General features: G+C 40.0%; 6 pseudogenes; 3 read left to right on the top strand and 3 right to left on the bottom strand.

The window, feature by feature from the left end:
• Nucleotides 1–9,350: 9,350 nt before the first annotated feature.
• LOC148028662 (calmodulin pseudogene) lies at nt 9,351–9,675 on the bottom strand (annotated as a pseudogene).
• Nucleotides 9,676–9,910: 235 nt separating this feature from the next.
• On the top strand, nt 9,911–12,765 carry LOC148028663 (calmodulin-2-like; annotated as a pseudogene).
• A 3,343-nt stretch (nt 12,766–16,108) lies between these two features.
• LOC148028664 (calmodulin-2 pseudogene) lies at nt 16,109–16,400 on the bottom strand (annotated as a pseudogene).
• A 1,032-nt stretch (nt 16,401–17,432) lies between these two features.
• On the top strand, nt 17,433–17,724 carry LOC148028665 (calmodulin-2 pseudogene; annotated as a pseudogene).
• Nucleotides 17,725–20,936: 3,212 nt separating this feature from the next.
• On the bottom strand, nt 20,937–21,228 carry LOC148028666 (calmodulin-2 pseudogene; annotated as a pseudogene).
• Nucleotides 21,229–24,058: 2,830 nt separating this feature from the next.
• On the top strand, nt 24,059–24,350 carry LOC148028667 (calmodulin-2 pseudogene; annotated as a pseudogene).
• Nucleotides 24,351–25,097: the final 747 nt, after the last annotated feature.

Genomic DNA, 25,097 nt, shown 5'->3' on the forward strand with positions numbered 1-25,097 from the left:
CAAGCATGCAAAATGTGATGCATGCATTAAAAAGGACATGTTGAAGGTAACAAAATTTAGTCCTTGCAAACAACAAATTTGTATTTTGCTAACGTAGTACTTGCAATGTTTAAATGTACAATTAGCTTGCCAATTGAATGAAGAAGACTTTTTATGTGTTGTAAGGTTGGTTAAAGCTAGAACACATCCCCAATAGTACTTGCAATGATTATGATTATGTACATGGTTTATCCAAAGAATAGACTTTAGCACTGTAAATGTTGGTTAAAACTAGAACAAATCCCACCAGGATCTCTCTATCACTCTTCCTTCAATAACAAAACTGAAAATTGAGTTTTTTGTGCTTTAAGGGAGTTTCTCATCAAAGGGACTTGAAAATCTCAATAGGATTTTAGTTCAAGGATTTGTGATAATTGATGGATGAAACCTTAATGTGAAGTGATAGAAAATTGGAATTAATTATCAAAAATGAATACATTGGTCTAGATATGTGAAAGTGTGTTTGAGCCCAGTAAATGTATAGATGGTTGGATAGTCTTAAAAACCCAATGGATATTTTTAAAATACAACTTTTGACTTAAGAAAGATTTACAACACTAAATTTTGTGTTAATACTTGAATTGAGTCGCAAATTAGGCATACTCACCGACATTAGATGCTCTTTCTCATTACATGCTTGAAGTTGAATGTCTCAACTTAAAGATAAGTGTACATAAACTCATGTACATAAGTGGATAATATCTTCTAAATTATGACCAACATGTAATATAAATGATTGTTTTACTATCTATATTAATAAACTTATCAAGAAAATCAATGGTCTTTAGTGAGAATCACATGAATTACTTGCTTGAAAATATGGCCCGTCACAAAACTTGATCTAAACAAATGTTACTCTACACCTCAACCTTTTTCAACTTCATCTTATTGATGATGAAAATATGCACCATAATGAATTGAGTATAAAGACTCACCTAAACATTCAAATAGATTTAAATAAGTTTAACTCATTCATTATGGAACTAGATGATATTTATGCAATCTATTGTGTAACTTTCCACACGGGTATATTTAAAAAGTGGCATTGTACCAAAAATATTATTAACATATAAATGACTAGTGCAAGCATCCAATCCTTGCACATGTTTGTGCTTCTCACTATTGGGCCATCCATATCTAGGAAGTTACTTCAACATGTACCTCTGCATATATAAATATACGACAATTGTGATGTAACTTTATGCTATTAATCAAGCATGATACTCACGTCACTTTCTCTTTGAAATTTGTTTGAATGGTTTTGAAATGAAGATCTATTTACATACATGGATAGTGACAGCATGATCGTTATTTCATGCACGACATCTTGATGTTAGCTACACTACTCATATTCTTATAATGGTTTTAGCATACAAAACAAAACTATGTATTCCAAAATATAAAATAAAGGGATCATTTGACAAAAGAATCTTATGTAGGACCCTTATGTCTGTGCACGTGCTAAAGTGGATATCTTTACTTACCTTTGGTTTTTCCTTTTGAGTACTCCTTTTGATAACAACTAAGGAGGAAAGAAGAGGGTGATAAAGTTGGATGAAAGCCATTGGCAAATTTAGTGCATCCAGACAAGCTAGTGGTATAGACAGCCTTTTTCAAAGCATTGGCCCTTTTGGTTCACTCATTGTACTCCATATCCTTCATGCTAGATATGTCCAACTCCTAGATCTTTGTTTTGGAGCACTCCCTCATTCAAAGCATGCAAAGTGTTGACGTTTGCATACTTTTGCATTCATAAATGTGCCTATGCATCCATGCAGTTGAGTGCCAAGAACATTAATGGGATCTTCTTATAAAGAGAGGTATCTAAATCATTTTCATTTGAATACTTTTTCTCAATTGATTGTTAGAAATCAACCTTCATCAATCTACCTCATTTACCAAACTTTGACAATTCTGTAAAATGTATGAGAAGCATAATGTGTGTATTGGAATTGATCTAATTGGCCTATGCATTGGCACTATATGCACATGGATCTTAGCTCTCGACAATGGCTTACAAGTGGTAATGATTGTCAACTATATAACTATGATCTTTCCAACTAATTCACAATCACTATGTGAGAGCTAATCATATGAGATATGCATACCAACAAAAACCATGGTTTCAAATGTTTGTGCATGAGCTCTCAAGTTGCAAAACATGCTCATGACAAAGAGAAAGACATAGGATGATGAACACATTTGTATTAGACAATTATTCTAAATGTTATTACGATTATTGTTTAAAAAGTTTATATATGCCTTAAATCCATATTATAACTAATGTATAACTAATTATAGTGGTTTAAAGTTGACCCTATGATTCTTCTTTCTTTTTCACACACATATCAATGATGAAATTGATGGACTCCAAAGTATAATATACACGTACGTGTGTGTGTGTGTGTGTGTGTGTGTGTGTGTGTGTGTGTGTGTGTGTGTGTGTGTGTGTGTGTGTGTGTGTGTGTGTGTGTGTGTGTGTGTGTGTGTGTGTGTGTGTGTGTGTGTGTGTGTGTGTGTGTGTGTGTGTGTGTGTGTGTGTGTGTGTGTGTGTGTGTGTGTGTGTGTGTGTGTGTGTGTGTGTGTGTGTGTGTGTGTGTGTGTGTGTGTGTACGCACGTGCACATGCATGTAGGTGTGCATATGCATGCTTTCACCCCATCCCAAGAGAAGAGCAACACAAGGTGGAGATGAGGCCTTGGACACTAGAAAGCATTCTCTTGCACCAAAAAAGAAACTCACAAAATACTAGAAAGAAAAATGAGTAACTATTAATATATAATGTAGGTGCATTGAAGTATTACCAAACATTTAAAATGCTCAATAGTTAATGCATCACTTTGAAATATTTTGACAAGTGAAATCAATGTAATAACTATTGTGAGTTGTAAATTAATGGTGCTTATAAGCTGTGAATGAAAGGTTGTATTACCCTTACTTGAATAGAAAACAATTGATGATTCAATTTGGAAAACCAAGAAGAAGTTTATGTAAGTAGGGTGAAATGGGGGGGGGGGGTCAGTCACTCATAAATGTGTATGTGTATCACATTGATTCAACATATGTGTATCACATTGATTCAACATAAGGGAGTTTCAAAATATCATTTTGACACAATTTTCACTTACAAAAGGGTGTCATATAAAGCATCTTTTTCTCTGGGGAGGTGTCACTCATGAATATATGTATATATAATGTGAGTTCAAAATAAGGGGTTTTTAAAACACCAATTTATACATTTTTTACATACAGAAGGGTGTTATATAAAGGGGTTACTTACAGATTGAATAGAAAAGGGTATTGTTTTATCCAAGGAAAATTCACAGATTAGGATATTTATAAATAGTCCATGAACGCACGTTATATAGAGAATATATATATAGTGAACCCCTCGAGATCTTTTTAAACTTATTGAATACAACAAGGGTGTGTTTTATTCAAGGAAAATTCACAAATAATGATATTAATAAATAAGCCTTGAATGCACATGCTATAGAGGGTATATATATATAGATAGTGGGCCCATTGAGAGAGAGAGAGAGAGAGAGAGAGAGAGAGAGAGAGAGAGAGAGAGAGAGAGAGAGAGAGAGAGAGAGAGAGAGAGTGTGTGTGTGTGTGTGTGTGTGTGTGTGTGTGTATGTTGAGAATACAAAATAAAATAAACAACTTATTAATTGGAAATATAGTCAATTTATTCAATGGGTAAAGAGGGATACAACCATCATATAGCATATGGAACTATGATGGAAAATGAAATGTAAAACACCAAGGTAAAATGTGTCCAAGAGGATGATACAACATTAAAAATATAGAAAGGGGTTTCCACACAATACAAATAACCTTTACAAGCTTCCATAGACAAGTAAAAGACAACCAATTTTGATGAAGGATTGAACCTAGTACTTGCAAAACCATGCATAAGAATGGGTTAGTAAGAATAAACACATCACTATGGGATGCAAGCATTATATTTTAAACATTGGTTGTCATCCTATAACATCAAACTAGTTTCAAAACTTGAGTAAAAGCTAAATAATGCATGTTGATCTTTAAATATGTGTAGTTAACCACAATACATTTGTGATAGTGGATAGGATAGAAAATAGAGAAAGATGTCCATTATATAGTAGGCTAGATAGTTACAATAGTCCTTGAGAGTTTCTTTATATCATTGTAATTCCTATTATGTCAAAAGAGAGAGTAATGAACACACCAAGTGAGGGAAGGCCATCATAAGATGGCTCATCTAATACAGAAAAGGGTTCCTATCCCTATGGTATGTCTTTCATAATGCAAGTAGGATATATCATCCTAAAGGTGGATAATTTTTTGTATGATATCATGCTCCATAAATCATCATAGGGGGTGGGATTTTCACCTATATAAGATCAATGGGCATTCATGTTAGAGAGGAGAAATAATCCATTACTCTAAGCATACATCCATTTTTTATCCACCATAAAATAGGAGTTTATGGTGGGTTGAGAAGATGTTTTGAATGTTTATGAGACATTCCAGGGTTTTATCAATCTAATTACATGGATGCATGATGAAACAAGTTGCATTATACGGAGGGCAACACCATATGAACCATGAACACAATGCTTAATACAATTTGAGAGAAAATTTTTGGGGTTTACATGGTCTTGTCAACATGCAAATAATTTAGATAAGAACAAGTAGACAAGATCAAGTCAAATTCTTTCAAAAGGGTAAGCTATCTAGATGCATATCCATCATTGATAAACACTACATCCTTCATATTTGTTGTAGCCATGAATATATAGACATTAGTGGATGAGCAAAGAAGTATAATATGCGCTAATGTCGAATGCATCAATAATAATGAAATCAGGGTGTCCTCAAGAGAATGTTTGTGGGTATGTTAAGGATCTTGCTAGTTAGTAGCATCATGAACAAGCATAGCCATTGGAGATAGACCTACTTCTGAAACTTCATTAATTATCTCATGAAGAGCTTGTAAGGTGTGAAATTGTGTGTCATATACCATTGTAGCCATTATTTGACTTCCACATTTTTGCACAAGCAAGAGTCTTGGTGTTGATCTATTTTAGTAGAGATATTGCATTCAACATGCAAAGTAAAAATGAGCTCCATGCCGCATGTCCATAGGTCAACCTAAGAGGAGGAAAGGAGAGAAGAAAATGATTAGTTGTGACTCTTATAGCAAGGGGAACCTTACTTTTTAGTGGAGCTTTACACATTTGAGAAGACCTTATCTTTTTGGGCCTATGCACTAGTGAGAATTCTTTAAATCATAATTTTGAAGGTATATGAAATAGTAAACATTACTTATGTGTAGAGAATTACCTATATATACCCACATAGCAAGGGATATCCATGGGTAGGTGTCATATAGAGGGACCCACCCTTATGGTATGGAGTCCCTTGTATGCACACCCTGTTGGAGAAGACCTTAAAGTTCTCCAACATTTGCCTTCCCTACTAGCAGTTACTAGCATCTATATACACTTTTTGTTGAAATTGCAAAATGTTTAAATTTTTGGACAATTAGTGATGCTTTCAAATTCAAAATAGTAGTGTAGATATGAAAATGGATTTGGGATAAGATGACTTTGTGAGACCAATATGAGGATCTATTGCTATTATAATTGATGATCGCTAGGCAATAAAAGAAAGGGATCTTGTGTTAGATATGCTCAATGCCCCACCCTCATAAGGTGCCACCGATGATCCATGGTGCTCAAAGTTGTAAGGCCCCCATTATGAGGAGAAGCCAAGTGTGAGCCTGGACATTGGTTGAGTCCTGACTTGTATATTAGATGAGGTCTATGTGACTAGATGGCAAAAAGGTGACCATTGTGGGTCTAATCTTTGGGTTGGACTGAGTAGTTAAGCTGGTAGCAACTCGAGGCACATTGCATCAAGTTGCAGGTTAAGGGAGTTAAAAGGGGCCCCTATTTTGGGGTCCGGAGGCCGCGGAATATTCCCTGGTCGACTAGTGGAGGCTCATATGTTAGGTCAATCATGCCAATCTAACCACCTTCATGGGCTATAAAAGCTAAACCCCTTCACAGCCATCGATCATCTATATTTCACCCAGTCAGAGTTGTTCTAGCCTTAAGCTCTTCACCTATCTTCTGTCTAGATTGCCATCTAAGCTTCACTGTCGAAGCGCACGGGTGGACAAAGCCATCTCTGTATCAGTTGTTTGGAGCTAAAGAAATTTTCTAATTCTCCTCTTATCTGTTGTGTACTCTCTATCTCTATCTCTTTCTCAAATTCTGTTTGCTGCACCGTGTAATTTTTACATCTTGTTTGTCAAAGGGTTTTAAGATATACTCATTTTTCTCAACCAATATTTCCATATTGAGGAAAGTTGCTCTTTTGGAATGAAGTGGCGAGTTAGAAATACGTGAAATTGGTTAATTCTTTTGGATAAACTAGGAGGTCTAAATTTTCATCATTGATGACAATGTTAAGGAAGATTGTAGGGTTAGGGGTATTTAGAAGTAGAATGTTGATATGATGTATATATAAAATGGGAGAACCACCTTACTAGATCCTATCTTTGGTTTATAACAATATTTTGACAAAATCAAAGCTCAAAGCAGAATAGATAAAGGCCACACTAGAGTGGGGAGCATGAGAAGCCCATGGAGATGCCATACGTTTGTATAAATACTATTTGCCCCACTTGGATAAACGTGTGATCAATGAGCCATTCGTTGATCTTGATAGTTTCTTTTATGTTAAAGGAGAGTGATCTTTTATTAGTGTTCCAAGATCCATTACAACAATAAGTAGAGAATCCATTAAAGGATATATAGTTTTGTTTCTTTGATTGAAGCATCATTTTATAATGGTGGCAAAATGATAGCTTTTGGGCCAAAACCCCCTTTATGCAAGATATATTTATAGCATTTATTGATGTCAGCTAAGCATGCAATAAATATTCTTTTTTGGTAAGTTGAGGATGGTTTCTATGAAGGATTCAATAGCCCAAGAAATTTGAATTTTCAATCTAAATGCTTGGAATATGTGGCCATTGAAACTTTTGCATTTTTCATGAATGGCCTCTCATGATACAAGTTCTAGCCAAGTTTGCTATGAATCAACTTTGTTATTACATAGTTAAAAAAAGCTAACAAATGCTTCAACAAATGCTTTTTCCACAAGAAAAGAAAAGTGGGGTTGTGAGGGGATGTGACTTAGACCATTTCTAAGGAGTGGCTTTTCCATTGGAGTAGATATAGTATCTAAATCAAATGTCACAAAATGTTTCTCAACATGAGAGAAGAAGAACTTGGAGGCATATAGGTGGCAATAACATTGATGGTCATTTGCATTCAAAATAAACAAGCTTTATGTAACGTGCCCGATTGACTGTCCAAGCACATTTTTAACGGTCCATTGAGAGACAAATCTAAACGACGCTGCCCAGCACTCCCATGGAATGCTACGGGGTTTCTCGCCTAGGGTTTCTCGATTCTACCGCCTCGCAACGGAATGTTTGCAACTGAATCCACTACGATTGAACTGAAATTTGGGTTCTTAGTGGACAAGGTCTCCTTACAATATTCTAGCATTAGGTCTTTGATATCCTAATTTATGCAAAGATACCCAAGCCGAAGGAGATCCATGCCACACTTGGTTAAAAGAGAATGGGAAACGAGAGGGATGCGCCTCGCAACCTCTCTACCCATAGAGCATAGTCCCATTTTGGTCCCCTAAACTGGCATGAATCAGGGTCCTAATCTAACAATTTCTAAGGGTCAGTAAAACCTTGTAATAAGCCTCCGAGTTCTCTAGGACCACCCTGTTTTAGGACAGGCCTATCAAGGGTTTTGCCCACCCACTTCCCTCAGTAGGTATTCTTTAGTTATTTGATTAGGTCCTATCACATTTATGTGTGACATTTAAAGTTAGCTTCCTTAATTAAGCCTTTTAGGGAACATGGTTCATTCACATAACTTATAGCACTGCCACGAAAATAGAGCAAGTAGTCCTTTTGAAAAAAAAAAATCCTTAACTTATATTCGAGTTAATCTTTGCCTCCTCCCATACAGGAGAAATTATATGTCCCTTCTATCCTGCAGAAGTAACTGGTCCAAATCACATGGCACCACAACTTCCATCCTTTATCTAGAATAGGATCTTCCAATGCCATCAGAGCCAAAGAGTTTTTTCAACTCCATTATGGACTTGGCAAGGGGTGTCCAAAGCTCCACCTGACCCGCAAGCTGCCTAGGAGTGAAACATTATTCTCGTGGTTGGCCTTTTCACCACTTGACCTTCGGCCCATGAAGTGAGCAGTGCCCATTTCACGTTGATCTGCAGTGCAATCTTGGAGATGATCCACCCATGTAAAGAACCTTTCCTTCATTAATTCATTTAAGAATCAAGCACAAGCAAGGCAATCAGCCCTAATATCATCTTCTAGGAAAACATTCATTTATCCTCATGGAAATTTGTCACATATCCCTACATGAGTTTACAATCAATCACAAGCACTTGGAGTAATCATTCAAATGACAACCCAACAATCAGTTGAAAGTGAAAGCATTTAGGACGTTGTCGAAGGGTTTTCGAAAGCAAAGTCGCGACCACAGAGGTCCTTGAGAAATTCCAAGATAGAAGATCAATCAAGCAAATAAGTAAGATGAGAAAATGATGTCAAGTCTCTGTTTTTATTTCTGCTAATAAACTGAAGACGAATTGAAAGCCAAATTAGCTTACAATGGCAACCGCCACAACGTTCATATTTACATTCCAACAACTCTTCAGAAGACTGATGAAACAAACAGCTTTCTAGCTTAGCAACTCCCTCTTTTACATCAGAAGAGCTGAACTCTGTTGTGACAACATGATCTTTTGATTCTGATAGGTAATTATTGTCTATGTTCAAATCCACAGCCTCACGTAGCTTCTGAGAATCCTGAACCCAATTTGGGACAACAATTCTGTATGTCTCAGCCCCCTCAGAATAGCTAAAAGAGCCTATTTAGGGGTGCAGCCTTGGCAAGGAGAAGTAAACATTCCTGTCACAAGACCTTCTCCAAAAACACCCTGAATCCAGCAATCCAGCACCAAACTGTACCACGTTACATAAATGGAGCTCTCTAGTAAAGCATTAGAGGTCAATTGCAAGAGTGAATGCTGCCACCATACAGCAAACTAAAGTGACCAACTTTGTATGTGAGGGTCTTGCTAAAGTACAGACAGAATTGGCTTTGTATTGGTTTCAAAATAAAAATCACCAGTAACTGCTTGCTGGCATAGCAGGTAATGTCCACCACAACATTTCTCCAGATGCAGAAAAAGGGTGGCTCATTTGGTAAGCATCATTCTCACAAACTCCTCATAATTTACTTGTCCATCATCATCTACATCTACCTCACAAATCATCTCATTCATTTCCTCATCTGTCAACATCTCTCCAAGATTCGTCATCACATGGCGCATCTCTACCACAGAAATAAATCCATTTTGGTCTTTATCAAAAACCTTGAAGGCTTCCTTTAATTACTCTTTAGAATCAGTGTTCGTTTCCATCCGCATCAACCTCATTGATCATCTCTTGCAGCTCTGCCTCCGTTGGATTCTGGCCAAGGAACTGCATCACAGTTTCCAATTCTTTTGTGGTAATGCTTCCGTCCCTGTCTTTGTCAAACAAACTGAACGCCTCTTTGAATTTAGCAATCTGCTCACTCACTGCTGAGGCTGCAGTTTCGACAAACTGTTGGTTACAGTCTTGAAGATCCAAATGCACAATTTAAATGTCGTGAGACCTGATTAGGCTACTAGATGATAAAATTCGCTGGGCTTTCTGATTAAGGGTGTCGTGGTCCCCTGTTAAAACTACTCTGCATCCGTGGAAAGCCAGGGCTATGGCAGCATTGCAAGCTGCTTCATCATCGGACCCTAATGTCAGGAAGGCCCTCGTCACAACCATCAATTTTTCTGGTTCCTTTGGGTACACAAGTCTTCTCATATATCATTTTCCTTGAGGCCTGTAAAATTCTGCAAATTGCTTCCATGTGTGCGGTGTTAACATATTTCTTGTCTTGCATCTCTTTCAACAAAGCAACCGTAGACGACGTAACTGTTCCACGTGTTAGGCTTAGCCTGTCAAAGGATCTAGCCAGGAACTCACGGCTATCATCAAAATGTGCTCACAACTCTGTAGGCCCCTCATCAACAAGCTTAACAAGCCTTTCAACCTGCTCCTGGATTGCCAGCCTGACACACGAGCTCCACCGTAATGTCCAAAAGCTTCTCCCTCTATTTTTCCATTCCTTGCTTTCTCTTCCCCTCCTTTGAAACCAGCCAATGGAGCTTTTTTTTCTCTATCCCTCTTTTTCCCAAAAGTGGCCACTCTCACTCCCTTTTTCCTTGCTTTTTTTTTCTCAATTTTGATATACTGCGCTGAGAAAAAGCAAGCCTCGACAGAGGACTCCTCTGAGGTTTACCACCTTATCGATTGCCACAGTTTTTTTTTTCTTCATCACGAAGAGTAAAGCGTCCCCAATTGTGGAAAGTCATCAAAGCGTTCCACACAGATTAGCTTGTTTACCTCTATACTAGCCATTACCACGGCTCCCCTTTTAACAAACAGCACTTTCTTTTTAATAGCTTTCTTTGTCTTGGGGTCGATCTAGTGTAGAAGCTCAATAATTTTACACTCTTCCACAACTACATGTATATGAAGAATAGCTTTGTAGCCAGCAGTAAAATTTGCCTTGTGATCCAACAGCTCTAAAATTTGCAGCTGGGCATCAAACTCCACTAAAGAGGGAATAGGCCGAGCTATACTTGACAGAACAAAACTAGGTGATACGTCAATCTCTTCTATGCCAGTCAATCTCATCCAAAGTTCTCCCCTGGTTTGGCAACTCTGAACTCATTAGCCTCTCTCATTATTGTGACAACTTTCACATGGACCTTATTAAGAAATGCATATTTTCCTCCAGCCTTGATAGAGTAATCTTCTTTGTGGACATGACCAGCCTGTTTAGAACCATCTGTGTGGCTATTAGAATGTACAGTGTGTTTCTAGAAACGAGTTGTTTCAGGTTTGGTCTCAGCACTGGATTGCTCTTCAATGAGGCAAATATGCATTTCTTAATAAGGTCCATGTGAAAGTTGTCACAATAATGACAGAGGCTAATGAGTTCAGAGTTGTCAAACCAGGGGAGAACTTTGGATGAGATTGACTGGCATAGAAGAGACTGATGTATCACCTGGTTTTGTTCTGTCAAGTATAGCTCGGCCTATTCCCTATTTAGTGGAGTTTGATGCCCACCTGCAAATTTTAGAGCTGTTGGATCACAAGGCAAATTTTACTGCTAGCTACAAAGCTGTTCTTCATATACATGTGGTTGTGGAAGAGTGTAAAATTGTTGAGCTTCTACACTAGATCGACCCCAAGACAAAGAAAGCTATTAAAAAGAAAGTGTTGTTTGTTAAAAGCAGAGCCGTGGTAATGGCTCGTATAGAGGTAAACGAGCTAATTTGTGTGGAACGCTTTGATGACTTTCCACAATTGGGGACGCTTTACACTTCGTGATGAAGAAAAAAAAACTGTGGCAATCAATAAGGTGGTAAACCTCAGAGGAGTCCTCTGTTGAGGCTTGCTTTTTCTCAGCGCAGTATATCGAACCTGAAAAAAGAAGCAAGGAAAAAGGGAATGAGAGTGGCGGCTTTTGGGAAAAACAGGGACAAAGAAAAAAAAGCTCCATTAGGGCTGGTTTCGAAGGAGGGGAAGAGAAAGCAAGGAACTAAAAAATAGAGGGAGAAGCTTTTGGACATTACGGTGGAGGAGAGTGTGTCAGGCTGGCAATCCAGGAGTAGGTTGAAAGGATTGTCAAGCTTGTTGATGAGGGGCCTCCAGAGATGTGAGCACATTCTGATGATAACCGTGAGTTCCTGGCTAGATCCTTTGACAGGCTAAGCCTAACATGTGAAACAGTTACGTCGTCTACGGTCGCTTCATTGAAAAAGCTGCAAGACAAGAAATATGTTAACACCGCACACATGGAAGCAATCTGCAGAATTTTACATGCCTCAAGGAAAATGATATATGAGAAGACTTGTGTACCCGAAGGAACCAGAAAAAGTGATGGTTGTGACGAGTGCCTTCCTGACATTAGGGTCCAATGATGAAGTAGCTTGCAATGCTGCCATAGCCCTGGCTTTCCATAGATGCAGAGTAGTTTTAATAGGGGACCACGACACCCTTAATCAGAAAGCCCAGCAAATTTTATCATCTAGTAGCCTAATCAGGTCTCACGACATTTAAATTGTGCATTTGGATCTTCAAGACTGTAACCAGCAGTCAGTCGAAACTGCGGCCTCAGTAGTGAGTGAGCAGATTGCTAAATTCAAAGAGGTGTTCAGTTTGTTTGACAAAGACAGGGACAGAAGCCTTACCACAAAAGAATTGGAAACTGTGATGCAGTTCCTTGGCCAGAATCCAACGGAGACAGAGCTGCAAGAGATGATCAATGAGGTTGATGCGGATGGAAATGGACACTAATTCTAAAGAGTAATTAAAGGAAGCCTTCAAGGTTTTTGATAAAGACCAGAATGGCTTTATTTCTGTGGCAGAGCTGTGCCATGTGATGAGAATCTTGGAGAGAAGTTGACAGATGAGAAAATGAATGAGATGATTTGTGAGGTAGATGTAGATGACGATGGACAAGTAAATTATGAGGAGTTTGTGAGAATGATGCTTATCAAATGAGCCACCCTTTTTCTGCATCTGGAGAAATGTTGTGGTGGACATTACCTACTATGTCAGCAAGCAGTTACTGGTGATTTTTATTTTGAAACCAACACAAAGCCAACTTTTTATGTACTTTAGCAAGACCCTCACATACGAACTTGGTCACTTTAGTTTGCTGTATGGTGGCAACATTCACTCTTGCAATTGACCTCTAATGCTTTAGTAGAGAGCTCCATTTATGTAACATGGTACAGTCTGGTGCTGGATTGCTGGATTCAGGGTGTTTTTGGAGAAGGTCTTGTGACAGGAGTGCTCCTTGCCAAGGCTACACCCCTAAATAGGGTCTTTTAGCTATTCTGAGGGCTCAGACATACAGAATTGTTGTCCCAAATTGGGTTCAAGATTCTCAGAAGCTACGTGATGCTGTGGATTTGAACATAGACAATAATTACCTGTCTGAATCAAAAGATCATGTTGTCACAACAGAGTTCAGCTCTTCTGATGTAAAAGAGGTAGTTGCTAAGCTAGAAAGCTGTTTGTCTCATCAGTCTTCTAAAGAGTTGTTGGAATGTAAATATGAACGTTGTGGAGGTTGCCACTGTAAGCTGATTTGGCTTTCTATTTGTCTTCAGTTTATTGGCACAAATAAAAACAAAGACTTGACATCATTTTCTCATCTTGCTTATTTGCTTGATTGATCTTATATCTTGGAATTTCTCAAGGACCTCTGTGGTCGCGACTTTGCTTTCGAAAACCCTTCGACATATTTGGTGAACTCGACGTGAAAGCGTCGCATAAATTTCAAGATGGGAGATACTTCAACATCAATTTCAGCCTCTTCTACAATTCCTGCTTTGTCCTCTACTTCAGCTCCATCATTGACTGCTGCTTCAAGTACTTCAATAGATGATTTAAAGCAGATTTTGCAGAATATGTCTATGTATATACAGCTTCAAAATTAGCACACACAATTGTATATGCAGCAGCAGCAACAGTTGCATCAACAACAATTGTCTCAACAAAGGCAACTATATTCGGAGCAAGAGAATGCAATCAGTGCGACTAAGGCGATTGAAGCAGTTGAGAATGAAAAGAAGCTATTTGATGGCCGTAATGTTTCGGCTTATTTGAAGACGTATGAGATCAAGATGGGATTTTTTGGAGTACCAGCAGGACTTATGAGTAAGTATTTCCTTCGCCTTGTCACACCCGCCTTGAGGGCAAAAGTGACTGATCTTGTCCTTCAAAATTCGCATTGGCAAGATTTTAAGAAGGCCCTGAAAGAAGAGTATTTCCTTGAGGACTTTGGGATGGCTACACGGCGGTCATTCCGAGAGTGGGTCTACACGCCAAACAAAGGTCTAGCTGCTTCAGAGTTGATACGAGAATTTGAAGAGAGGTATAGTCAGCTTGATGCCATTGAACAAAGAGCATTGGATGTTGAGAAAGTTGAGCTTTTCTTGCAAGCTCAAATCCTGCTCTTCATGAAGAATTAGGAGAGCTTCTTGAGGATCGCACAAAGCCTATGGCTATTTTCTCAAGGATGGATTTCTTTGGAAGCACCCAAACAAAAGAGGTGGATTACCCTTGCGGGTTGTCTGCGATAAAGAGACACAGTTACAGGTGATGAGGGAGTTTCATGAGAGTCCTTGGGCTGGTCATAGAGGAGTGTGGGCTACTTATGAGAAAATCAAGGAGAAATATTGGTGGAAAGGCATGTACATAGATGTTTCTCACTTTGTAGAGACTTGCAAAGACTATCAGATGTATTCTGTAGTGCGTCATCGAGATGAGCTTCATCCGACCTATCCGCTATGCATTCATTATAAGTGGGTAGTTGACTTGGTTACTATGCCTATGGGTCTGTGGCAAATGAGATATATTGTTTTGGCTAGAGAGGATCTTACCAATCATGTTGAGGGCAGACCTTTGAGAAAGAAGACCACTAGTGCAGTGTGTAAGTTCTTATTGGAAGAAATTTTCTACAGGTATGGCTGTGTGGGTAAGATCACTACAGATCGCGGTGAATTGGATACAGATGAAGCTAGGGAGTTTTTCTCTCAACTAGGAATCAAGTTGGCTTTAACCATAGCATGCAATCCAGAGGGAAATGGAAAGAGTGAAAGAGGGCATCCGCCGATAGTAAAAGCATTAGCCAAAGCATGCAGAGGACGGATTGGAGAATGGCCGAGACTTCTACCATTTGCTTTGTGGGCTGATCGTACGACTCATAGTGTTACCATAGGATATATGCCCGCAGAGTTGATGTATGGTCAAAAACCGGTTATGCCGACTGAGACTTGTGCTTTGACTTGGTCAGTTTTACCTTGGCAGGAGGATTTGATGAGAGAGGAGCTCTTAGCTCTTCGGATCCGGCAGTTTGAGAGAAGACCAGAGGATATTCAGCTAGCTATTGATAGGTTGAAGGTTGCTAGACTAAGAAATAAGGATAGGTTTGACAGTAGGCATCGATTGCGGCCTAGAGCAATAGAAGAGGGAGACTGGGTATTAGTCTTTGATAGCAGCCTTGAAAATCAGCATACTGCACTTCGGAAGATGGTGAAAAGATGGTTTGGCCCATACATAGTCAGACATGTCTTTGACAATGCAACATATGAGCTGACAGAATTGGATGGGACAGTGCTTAGAGTGCCTATTGCAGGAAAAAGAATCAAGATTTTCAAGAAAAGAGATGATGAGGATTATGCATTGGAAGAATTTGCAAGAGAAGAGCAACGAGAAGAAACTCCAGTAGAAGAGACCGATGATATGATAGATAACCTTGCTGATATACCGTCAATAGTTAATGAAGAGATTGATCTATTCGTGGATCTTGACGATAATGATCATGGATAGTTGGCCCATCCGGAGGATGCACAGGATCAGAGGGGGTGGATGTCGTACCGCTACGCATCCGAGATGTGGAATCCACCAAAAAGTTGTGTGTGTGTGACATTTGTTACTTTGTACATACTTAGTTGTTGTGTTCACATTTTTGTTTTGCGTGCCCCCTCAGAATAGCTAAAAGAGCCTATTTAGGGGTGCAGCCTTGGCAAGGAGAAGTGAGCATTCCTGTCACAAGACCTTCTCCAAAAACACCCTGAATCCAGCAATCCAGCACCAAACTGTACCACGTTACATAAATGGAGCTCTCTACTAAAGCATTAGAGGTCAATTGCAAGAGTGAATGCTGCCACCATACAGCAAACTAAAGTGACCAAGTTTGTATGTGAGGGTCTTGCTAAAGTACAGACAGAATTGGCTTTGTATTGGTTTCAAAATAAAAATCACCGGTAACTGCTTGCTGGCATAGCAGGTAATGTCCACCACAACATTTCTCCAGATGCAGAAAAAGGGTGGCTCATTTGGTAAGCATCATTCTCACAAACTCCTCATAATTTACTTGTCCATCATCATCTACATCTATCTCACAAATCATCTCATTCATTTCCTCATCTGTCAACATCTCTCCAAGATTCGTCATCACATGGCGCAGCTCTGCCACAGAAATAAAGCCATTTTGGTATTTATCAAAAACCTTTAAGGCTTCCTTTAATTACTCTTTAGAATCAGTGTTCGTTTCCATCCACATCAACCTCATTGATCATCTCTTGCAGCTCTGCCTCCGTTGGATTCTGGCCAAGGAACTGCATCACAGTTTCCAATTCTTTTATGGTAATGCTTCTGTCCCTGTCTTTGTCAAACGAGCCGTGGTAATGGCTCGTATAGAGGTAAACGAGCTAATTTGTGTGGAACGCTTTGATGACTTTCCACAATTGGGGACGCTTTACTCTTCGTGATGAAGAAAAAAAAACTGTGGCAATCAATAAGGTGGTAAACCTCAAAGGAGTCCTCTGTCGAGGCTTGCTTTTTCTCAGCGCAGTATATCGAACCTGAAAAAAGAAGCAAGGAAAAAGTGAATGAGAGTGGCGGCTTTTGGGAAAAACAGTGACAAAGAAAAAAAAAGCTCCATTGGGGCTGGTTTCGAAGGAGGGGAAGAGAAAGCAAGGAACTGAAAATAGAGGGAGAAGCTTTTGGACATTACGGTGGAGGAGAGTGTGTCAGGCTGGCAATCCAGGAGTAGGTTGAAAGGCTTGTCAAGCTTGTTGATGAGGGGCCTACAGAGCTGTGAGCACATTCTGATGATAGCGGTGAGTTCCTGGCTAGATCCTTTGACAGGCTAAGCCTAACATGTGAAACAGTTACGTCGTCTACGGTCGCTTTGTTGAAAGAGCTGCAAGACAAGAAATATGTTAACACCGCACACATGGAAGCAATCTGCAGAATTTTATAGGCCTCACGGAAAATGATATATGAGAAGACTTGTGTACCCGAAGGAACCAGAAAAATTGATGGTTGTGATGAGTGCCTTCCTGACATTAGGGTCCAATGATGAAGTAGCTTGCAATGCTGCCATAGCCCTGGCTTTCCATCGATGCAGAGTTGTTTTAACAGGGGACCACGACACCCTTAATCAGAAAGCCCAGCAAATTTTATCATCTAGTAGCCTAATCAGGCCTCACGACATTTAAATTGTGCATTTGGATCTTCAAGACTGTTACCAGCAATCAGTCGAAACTGCGGCCTCAGTAGTGAGTGAGCAGATTGCTAAATTCAAGGAGGCGTTCAGTTTATTCGACAAAGACAGGGACAGAAGCATTACCACAAAAGAATTGAAAACTGTGATGCAGTTCCTTGGCCAGAATCCAACGGAGGCAGAGCTGCAAGAGATGATCAATGAGGTTGATGCCGATGGAAACGGACACTGATTCTAAAGAGTAATTAAAGGAAGCCTTCAAGGTTTTTGATAAAAACCAAAATGGCTTTATTTCTGTGGCAGAGCTGCGCCATGTGATGACGAATCTTGGAGAGAAGTTGATAGATGAGAAAATGAATGAGATGATTTGTGAGGTAGATGTAGATGATGATGGACAAGTAAATTATGAGGAGTTTGTGAGAATGATGCTTACCAAATGAGCCACCCTTTTTCTGCATCTGGAGAAATGTTGTGGTGGACATTACCTACTATCCCAGCAAGCAGTTACTGGTGATTTTTATTTTGAAACCAACACAAAGTCAACTTTTTATGTACTTTAGCAAGACCCTCACATACGAACTTGGTCACTTTAGTTTGTTGTATGGTGGCAGCATTCACTCTTGCAATTGACCTCTAATGCTTTAGTAGAGAGCTCCATTTATGTAACGTGGTACACTCTGGTGCTGGATTGCTGGATTCAGGGTGTTTTGGAGAAGGTCTTGTGACAGGAATGCTTACTTCTCCTTGCCAAGGCTACACCCCTAAATAGGGTCTTTTAGCTATTCTGAGGGCTGAGACATACAGAATTGTTGTCCCAAATTGGGTTCAAGATTCTCAGAAGCTACGTGAGGCTGTGGATTTGAACATAGACAATAATTACCTGTCTGAATCAAAAGATCATGTTGTCACAACAGAGTTCAGCTCTTCTGATGTAAAAGAGGGAGTTGCTAAGCTAGAAAGCTGTTTGTCTCATCAGTCTTCTAAAGAGTTGTTGGAATGTAAATATGAACGTTGTGGAGGTTGCCACTGTAAGCTGTGCTTTCGAAAACCCTTCGACATATTTGGTGAACTCGACGTGAAAGCGTCGCATAAATTTCAGGATGGGAGATACTTCAACATCAATTTCAGCCTCTTCTACAATTCCTGCTTTGTCCTCTACTTCAGCTCCATCATTGACTGCTGCTTCAAGTACTTCAATAGATGATTTAAAGCAGATTTTGCAGAATATGTCTATGTATATACAGCTTCAAAATTAGCACACACAATTGTATATGCAGCAGCAGCAACAGTTGCATCAACAACAATTGTCTCAACAAAGGCAACTATATTCGGAGCAAGAGAATGCAATCAGTGCGACTAAGGCGATTGAAGCAGTTGAGAATGAAAAGAAGCTATTTGATGGCCGTAATGTTTCGGCTTATTTGAAGACGTATGAGATCAAGATGGGATTTTTTGGAGTACCAGCAGGACTTATGAGTAAGTATTTCCTTCGCCTTGTCACACCCGCCTTGAGGGCAAAAGTGACTGATCTTGTCCTTCAAAATTCGCATTGGCAAGATTTTAAGAAGGCCCTGAAAGAAGAGTATTTCCTTGAGGACTTTGGGATGGCTACACGGCGGTCATTCCGAGAGTGGGTCTACACGCCAAACAAAGGTCTAGCTGCTTCAGAGTTGATACGAGAATTTGAAGAGAGGTATAGTCAGCTTGATGCCATTGAACAAAGAGCATTGGATGTTGAGAAAGTTGAGCTTTTCTTGCAAGCTCAAATCCTGCTCTTCATGAAGAATTAGGAGAGCTTCTTGAGGATCGCACAAAGCCTATGGCTATTTTCTCAAGGATGGATTTCTTTGGAAGCACCCAAACAAAAGAGGTGGATTACCCTTGCGGGTTGTCTGCGATAAAGAGACACAGTTACAGGTGATGAGGGAGTTTCATGAGAGTCCTTGGGCTGGTCATAGAGGAGTGTGGGCTACTTATGAGAAAATCAAGGAGAAATATTGGTGGAAAGGCATGTACATAGATGTTTCTCACTTTGTAGAGACTTGCAAAGACTATCAGATGTATTCTGTAGTGCGTCATCGAGATGAGCTTCATCCGACCTATCCGCTATGCATTCATTATAAGTGGGTAGTTGACTTGGTTACTATGCCTATGGGTCTGTGGCAAATGAGATATATTGTTTTGGCTAGAGAGGATCTTACCAATCATGTTGAGGGCAGACCTTTGAGAAAGAAGACCACTAGTGCAGTGTGTAAGTTCTTATTGGAAGAAATTTTCTACAGGTATGGCTGTGTGGGTATCACTGCAGATCGCGGTGAATTGGATACAGATGAAGCTAGGGAGTTTTTCTCTCAACTAGGAATCAAGTTGGCTTTAACCATAGCATACAATCCAGAGGGAAATGGAAAGAGTGAAAGAGGGCATCCGCCGATAGTAAAAGCATTAGCCAAAGCATGCAGAGGACGGATTGGAGAATGGCCAAGACTTCTACCATTTGCTTTGTGGGCTGATCGTACAACTCATAGCGTTACCATAGGATATATGCCCGCAGAGTTGATGTATGGTCAAAAACCGGTTATGCCGACTGAGACTTGTGCTTTGACTTGGTCAGTTTTACCTTGGCAGGAGGATTTGATGAGAGAGGAGCTCTTAGCTCTTCGGATCCGGCAGTTTGAGAGAAGACCAGAGGATATTCAGCTAGCTATTGATAGGTTGAAGGTTGCTAGACTAAGAAATAAGGATAGGTTTGACAGTAGGCATCGATTGCGGCCTAGAGCAATAGAAGAGGGAGACTGGGTATTAGTCTTTGATAGCAGCCTTGAAAATCAGCATACTGCACTTCGGAAGATGGTGAAAAGATGGTTTGGCCCATACATAGTCAGACATGTCTTTGACAATGCAACATATGAGCTGACAGAATTGGATGGGACAGTGCTTAGAGTGCCTATTGCAGGAAAAAGAATCAAGATTTTCAAGAAAAGAGATGATGAGGATTATGCATTGGAAGAATTTGCAAGAGAAGAGCAACGAGAAGAAACTCCAGTAGAAGAGACCGATGATATGATAGATAACCTTGCTGATATACCGTCAATAGTTAATGAAGAGATTGATCTATTCGTGGATCTTGACGATAATGATCATGGATAGTTGGCCCATCCAGAGGATGCACAGGATCAGAGGGGGTGGATGTCGTACCGCTACGCATCCGAGATGTGGAATCCACCAAAAAGTTGTGTGTGTGTGACATTTGTTACTTTGTACATACTTAGTTGTTGTGTTCACATTTTTGTTTTGCGTGCCCCCTCAGAATAGCTAAAAGAGCCTATTTAGGGGTGCAGCCTTGGCAAGGAGAAGTGAGCATTCCTGTCACAAGACCTTCTCCAAAAACACCCTGAATCCAGCAATCCAGCACCAAACTGTACCACGTTACATAAATGGAGCTCTCTACTAAAGCATTAGAGGTCAATTGCAAGAGTGAATGCTGCCACCATACAGCAAACTAAAGTGACCAAGTTTGTATGTGAGGGTCTTGCTAAAGTACAGACAGAATTGGCTTTGTATTGGTTTCAAAATAAAAATCACCAGTAACTGCTTGCTGGCATAGCAGGTAATGTCCACCACAACATTTCTCCAGATGCAGAAAAAGGGTGGCTCATTTGGTAAGCATCATTCTCACAAACTCCTCATAATTTACTTGTCCATCATCATCTACATCTACCTCACAAATCATCTCATTCATTTCCTCATCTGTCAACATCTCTCCAAGATTCGTCATCACATGGCGCAGCTCTGCCACAGAAATAAAGCCATTTTGGTATTTATCAAAAACCTTTAAGGCTTCCTTTAATTACTCTTTAGAATCAGTGTTCGTTTCCATCCACATCAACCTCATTGATCATCTCTTGCAGCTCTGCCTCCGTTGGATTCTGGCCAAGGAACTGCATCACAGTTTCCAATTCTTTTATGGTAATGCTTCTGTCCCTATCTTTGTCAAACAAACTGAACGCCTCTTTGAATTTAGCAATCTGCTCACTCACTGCTGAGGCTGCAGTTTCGACAGACTGCTGGTTACAGTCTTGAAGATCCAAATGCACAATTTAAATGTTATGAGACCTGATTAGGCTGCTAGATGATAAAATTCGCTGGGCCTTTTGATTAAGGGTGTCATGGTCCCCTGTTAAAACTACTCTGCATCCATGGAAAGCCAGGGCTATGGCAGCATTGCAAGCTGCTTCATCATCGGACCCTAATGTCAGGAAGGCCCTCGTCACAACCATCAATTTTTCTGGTTCCTTTGGGTACACAAGTCTTCTCATATATCATTTTCCTTGAGGCCTGTAAAATTCTGCAAATTGCTTCCATGTGTGCGGTGTTAACATATTTCTTGTCTTGCAGCTCTTTCAACAAAGCGACCGTAGACGACGTAACTGTTCCACGTGTTAGGCTTAGCCTGTCAAAGGATCTAGCTAGGAACTCACGGCTATCATCAGAATGTGCTCACAACTCTGTAGGCCCCTCATCAACAAGCTTAACAAGCCTTTCAACCTGCTCCTGGATTGCCAGCCTGACACACGAGCTCCACCGTAATGTCCAAAAGCTTCTCCCTCTATTTTTCCATTCCTTGCTTTCTCTTCCCCTCCTTCGAAACCAGCCAATGGAGCTTTTTTTTCTCTATCCCTCTTTTTCCCAAAAGTGGCCACTCTCACTCCCTTTTTCCTTGCTTTTTTTTTCTCAAGTTTGATATACTGCGCTGAGAAAAAGCAAGCCTCGACAGAGGACTCCTCTGAGGTTTACCACCTTATCGATTGCCACAGTTTTTTTTTTCTTCATCACGAAGAGTAAAGCGTCCCCAATTGTGGAAAGTCATCAAAGCGTTCCACACAGAGTAGCTCGTTTACCTCTATACGAGCCATTACCACGGCTCCCCTTTTAACAAACAACTTTTTCTTTTTAATAGCTTTCTTTGTCTTGGGGTCGATCTAGTGTAGAAGCTCAATAATTTTACACTCTTCCACAACTGCATGTATATGAAGAATAGCTTTGTAGCCAGCAGTAAAATTTGCCTTGTGATCCAGCAGCTCTAAAATTTGCAGCTGGGCATCAAACTCCACTAAAGAGGGAATAGGCCGAGCTATACTTGACAGAACAAAACTAGGTGATACATCAATCTCTTCTATGCCAGTCAATCTCATCCAAAGTTCTCCCATGGTTTGGCAACTCTGAACTCATTAGCCTCTCTCATTATTGTGACAACTTTCACATGGACCTTATTAAGAAATGCATATTTTCCTCCAACCTTGATAGAGTAATCTTCTTTATGGACATGACCAACCTGTTTAGAACCATCTGTGTGGCTATTAGAATGTACAGTGTGTTTCTAGAAATGAGTTGTTTCAGGTTTGGTCTCAGCACTGGATTGCTCTTCAATGAGGCAAATATGCATTTCTTAATAAGGTCCATGTGAAAGTTGTCACAATGATGAGAGAGGCTAATGAGTTTAGAGTTGCCAAACCAGGGGAGAACTTTGGATGAGATTGACTGGCATAGAAGAGACTGATGTATCACCTGGTTTTGTTCTGTCAAGTATAGCTCGGCCTATTCCCTCTTTAGTGGAGTTTGATGCCCACCTGCAAATTTTAGAGCTGTTGGATCACAAGGAAAATTATACTGCTAGCTACAAAGTTGTTCTACATATACATGCGGTTGTGGAAGAGTGTAAAATTATTGAGCTTCTAACTAGATCGACCCCAAGATAAAGAAAGCTATTAAAAAGAAAGTGTTGTTTGTTAAAAGCGGAGCCGTGGTAATGGCTCATATAGAGGTAAACGAGCTAATTTGTGTGGAACGCTTTGATGACTTTCCACAATTGGGGACGCTTTACTCTTCGTGATGAAGAAAAAAAAACTGTGGCAATCAATAAGGTGGTAAACCTCAAAGGAGTCCTCTGTCGAGGCTTGCTTTTTCTCAGCGCAGTATATCGAACCTGAAAAAAGAAGCAAGGAAAAAGTGAATGAGAGTGGCGGCTTTTGGGAAAAACAGTGACAAAGAAAAAAAAGCTCCATTGGGGCTGGTTTCGAAGGAGGGGAAGAGAAAGCAAGGAACTGAAAATAGAGGGAGAAGCTTTTGGACATTACGGTGGAGGAGAGTGTGTCAGGCTGGCAATCCAGGAGTAGGTTGAAAGGCTTGTCAAGCTTGTTGATGAGGGGCCTACAGAGCTGTGAGCACATTCTGATGATAGCCGTGAGTTCCTGGCTAGATCCTTTGACAGGCTAAGCCTAACATGTGAAACAGTTACGTCGTCTACGGTCGCTTTGTTGAAAGAGCTGCAAGACAAGAAATATGTTAACACCGCACACATGGAAGCAATCTGCAGAATTTTACAGGCCTCAAGGAAAATGATATATGAGAAGACTTGTGTACCCGAAGGAACCAGAAAAATTGATGGTTGTGATGAGTGCCTTCCTGACATTAGGGTCCAATGATGAAGTAGCTTGCAATGCTGCCATACCCCTGGCTTTCCATAGATGCAGAGTAGTTTTAACAGAGGACCACGACACCCTTAATCAGAAAGCCCAGCAAATTTTATCATCTAGTAGCCTAATCAGGCCTCACGACATTTAAATTGTGCATTTGGATCTTCAAGACTGTTACCAGCAATCAGTCGAAACTGCGGCCTGAGTAGTGAGTGAGCAGATTGCTAAATTCAAAGAGGCGTTCAGTTTATTCGACAAAGACAGGGACAGAAGCATTACCACAAAAGAATTGAAAACTGTGATGCAGTTCCTTGGCCAGAATCCAACGGAGGCAGAGCTGCAAGAGATGATCAATGAGGTTGATGCGGATGGAAACGGACACTGATTCTAAAGAGTAATTAAAGGAAGCCTTCAAGGTTTTTGATAAAAACCAAAATGGCTTTATTTCTGTGGCAGAGCTGTGCCATGTGATGACGAATCTTGGAGAGAAGTTGACAGATGAGAAAATGAATGAGATGATTTGTGAGGTAGATGTAGATGATGATGGACAAGTAAATTATGAGGAGTTTGTGAGAATGATGCTTACCAAATGAGCCACCCTATTTCTGCATCTGGAGAAATGTTGTGGTGGACATTACCTACTATCCCAGCAAGCAGTTAATGGTGATTTTTATTTTGAAACCAACACAAAGCCAACTTTTTCTGTACTTTAGCAAGACCCTCACATACGAACTTGGTCACTTTAGTTTGCTGTATGGTGGCAGCATTCACTCTTGCAATTGACCTCTAATGCTTTAGTAGAGAGCTCCATTTATGTAACGTGGTACACTCTGGTGCTGGATTGCTGGATTCAGGGTGTTTTGGAGAAGGTCTTGTGACAGGAATGCTTACTTCTCCTTGCCAAGGCTGCACCCCTAAATAGGGTCTTTTAGCTATTCTGAGGGTTGAGACATACAGAATTGTTGTCCCAAATTGGGTTCAAGATTCTCAGAAGCTACGTGAGGCTGTGGATTTGGACATAGACAATAATTACCTGTCTGAATCAAAAGATCATGTTGTCACAACAGAGTTCAGCTCTTCTGATGTGTGCATTCTACTTGGTTAGAATTCTCGTATTGCTTCTCATCAGTCTTCTGAAGAGTTGTTGGAATGTAAATATGAACTTGTGGAGGTTGCCACTGTAAGCTGATTTGGCTTTCTATTTGTCTTCAGTTTATTGGCACAAATAAAAACAAAGACTTGACATCATTTTCTCATCTTGCTTATTTGCTTGATTGATCTTCTATCTTGGAATTTCTCAAGGACCTCTGTGGTCGCGACTTTGCTTTCGAAAACCCTTC

Source organism: Lygodium microphyllum, chromosome 11 (assembly GCF_053477565.2).
Source record: "Lygodium microphyllum isolate KBCC chromosome 11, Lygodium_microphyllum_v1.1.10, whole genome shotgun sequence".
NCBI classification, from domain to species: Eukaryota; Viridiplantae; Streptophyta; class Polypodiopsida; order Schizaeales; family Lygodiaceae; genus Lygodium; species Lygodium microphyllum.